This window comes from Frankliniella occidentalis, unplaced genomic scaffold (genome assembly GCF_000697945.3).
Source record: "Frankliniella occidentalis isolate FOCC.00 unplaced genomic scaffold, Focc_3.1 Scaffold89, whole genome shotgun sequence".
Taxonomy (NCBI): domain Eukaryota; kingdom Metazoa; phylum Arthropoda; class Insecta; order Thysanoptera; family Thripidae; genus Frankliniella; species Frankliniella occidentalis.
This window is the reverse complement of record NW_026267218.1, coordinates 319,178-322,336: the sequence shown is the minus strand read 5'-3', so window position 1 is coordinate 322,336 and position 3,159 is coordinate 319,178.

The following is a 3,159-nucleotide window of genomic DNA, read 5'->3' as shown; positions in this document are numbered from 1 at the left end:
CTCCCACCCCTCCCGTCATCCGATTAGACAGCGCGACTCGAGCGAGGGGCGAGCGGGGGGTCGGGGTCGCCCTCCCCATCATCCCCATCCTGCAGACTGTCGGTTCATTGCTGATTTCGTCGTTATATATTTCGCAGACGAACTAACTGGGGGAAAGAAGAGCACTCAGCATTCCTTACATCATTGAAGGCTAGGATCGCGTATTAGTAACACATTCCAGTTCTATAGGACGAGAAGAATGGTAGGCCAAACACAAAGCAGGTTTCCGACCATTGGTTTAGCCTGAATATTTCTGCTCTCACCTCCCGCCCTTTGGAACCGTCCAGGGAGTACGCCCGTTTTCATCAATGTATTTCGAAAACTGACTGGAGCTCGGCGCCTGCGAGACTCGGGGTAGGCCACCCCGCAGTGCACGCGTGTATTGTAGGCAGAATGTTGCCTACTCACCAGGCGCTCCGAGAGCACGCACTGGATGGACTAGGCAGTTTCGCACTTCACGGCGAATGATGAACGTACTTTCCGGATGGAATCCCGGGATCGCCCTCCTCAAATTACGTCCGTATCACTCGCCGTCCATGACGAACCGGCAAGCTCTCCAAAGCGCCTGGGAGGTAGACAACTTCGTGCCTGCAGTGCACGCGTGCACTGCGGGGTGGCCTACCTCGAGTCTCGCAGGCTCTCCGAGCCTCTATAAATTTGCCGGATGAATGTAAGGAAAACGGATCAACTTTTCTGGACGATCCTCTTCGCTTCGACTCGTCCATGGGCTCATACAGGCCGGCACAGAGAGGCGCGCATGCCTGCTTGGCGCTTGGCGCCGGCTAGGCTGCAGCACGCCCCCAGCCTCGGGGCGGAGGAGGAGGAGGGGGGGGGGGTGTCCGCCAGTGCCACCGCCCCCACGGACTGCAACGTTGGCAAGCGCGGCCACCCTTAGGCTCTGAGGCTAGCCGTGCTCACGCGGGAGAGGGTGGAGGGGGGAGGATTGCAACCCCCACACCGCACGCCGCGCGCGCCACGCCCGCAGGCCGCCGCCGCCGCCACCCCCGCCGCCCCCACGGGCCGCCGCTCGTCCTGCCCCCTGCCGCCTCCGCTCCGCTTGCCGTCCTGACTCGCGGCTGCGCTGCGACCCGGCTCGGCCCCCGGCGCTCGGCCCGGCTCGGCTCCCCGCTCGGCTCGGCTCGGCTCGGGCGTAGCGTCGGCGCGGTTTAGCAGGCGAGGCTGCCTGCCTCAGTGCTGCGCGACCTCTCTCAGCGACCGGCCCGGCCCGCCGCCGTGCTCACGACGCTGTGCTCCCGCACGTCCCCGCCGACTGGGGCGTAACGACCACGACTCGCGCCGCCCCGCGCCAAGCCACGCCACGCAGCGCGCGCCCCCCGCCGGTCCAGAGGCAAGCCCCCTGCCGCCCGGCCCCGCGGCGGCGTCCACCACCGCGGCGACCACCGGCACCCGGCCGGCTCCGAGGGCGGCCGCCCGCTCCAGCCGAGCAGGGCCCCCCGGGCCCCCTCCTCCCCCTCATGGCGCGGGCCCCGCGGGCCCCGCTGAGGACCCCCTGACGGCCCGGAGGCTCCCCCGCCTGCCGCCCCCCATGGGGCCCCGGACCCAGCCGCCGACACTCGGCTGCAGGTGCACGGCCGAGGGACTGTCGTGACTGCCACCTGCAGTTGTAGCAGTAGTGCTCCAGAGGAACTCGACGTGACGAGGAGCGCCACCGCCGCCACCAGTAGCTACACGAGGATCCTTACCGACACTCACCAGGCACCAGGTGAGTTTTGGAACTCGCGACAGGTGGAAGCAGCAGGGTGTCGTTTGGTGTGTGGTGCGTCGCTCGTCCCTGCAGCAGCAGCCACCGCAAGCCGAGACGAGCTAGCAGTATAGCGAGATAAAGTGAAGACCGACGATGTGGCCGCCTGATCGATTTGGATAACGATTTCCTTCGGTGGCCCACTCAGGCGTCAGATTGCGCTGTGGGAGGTGTAATGACTTCCCCTTCCCCCCTGCGAGCAGCAGGTCCGCCCGTGCGACCGACGACCCCGCAGTGCAGTGTGCGTGCCGACGGGCGGGCAGGGCGGGCGAGGCCAGGGGACCCGCGTGTGCGGGTCACTGATTCACGCCGTCGGGCTCTAGTCGCCAGCCGCAATCACACCACAACGTGCCCTCATCCCCACGAGCATCGTTGGGCCGTGCTGCTTATGGTCCCGGGTGTGCGCGCGGCTGCCTTTTGTCCCGCTGGCCCTGCATGCTGTAGCGCTGGTCATGTGTGTGTCCAGCTGGTCATGTGTGCCCTTGGTCAAGTCCCGTGTCCCTTTTGGCTATGTGTGCCCTGGTCTGGTCCTCCTGTGTGCCCTGCTGGTCATGTGTGTGTCCTAGTGACCATGTGTGTGTCCTGCTGGTGTATGGCCATGTGTGTGGTGTGCGGTGTCCTGGTCTTGCAGTGCCACCACCGCGTCGTGTCCCGCGCTCGTGCCCGCGTCCTGGCGGCCGGCCCGGTTGGTCCTCTGCTGGCCCTGCGCGGCCAGCAGTCCCTCGCGGCCCGGCGGGAGGGGGCGGGGCCCCGGCTCGGCTCGGCCCGGTCGGGTCGGCGTCGCCTGCCGCTCATATTTCTCCAGGGACTTGAAGGCGAGGCGGTCCCTGATTGAAATGAGTAATTCAATTGAAGCGTGTCAAAGCAAGTCATGTAGCAGGTCTCACCGTATTGGCGCGCTGCCAGCGCTGCGCGGCGTGACGCGGCGGGGCGTGGCGGGGCGTGGCGGGGCGTGGCGCGGCATGGCACTCACGGGCCACTCAATAGAATAAGACGCCCCATGGCGACGACTCGCGCTGAAAAATGACAAGAAAACGACAGAGGGAGAGGGGCGTCGCGAGACAAATGAGGCGCAAGGACAGAGAGGACAGCGAGAGAGAGAGAGCCGGTGAGAGAGAGACAGAGAGCCCGCGAGAGAAGGGGGCGTGTGCCGGAGGCCTGTGCTCAGAGCTCGTTATCATGCACTCCAGGGCCATCTGGCGGAGCCGGGGAGAGCTTGGCGGGCTGCCTGGCGAGGAGGAGGGTCTTCTGCACGAGCGAGCGCGGGCGGGTCCCGGCCGGGTCCCGGGGTCCGTATCAGCCGATTGGGAGAGAAAGTTTGTCTGCGTCCTTTAGAGCTATTGCGGGGGGGAGAGGGG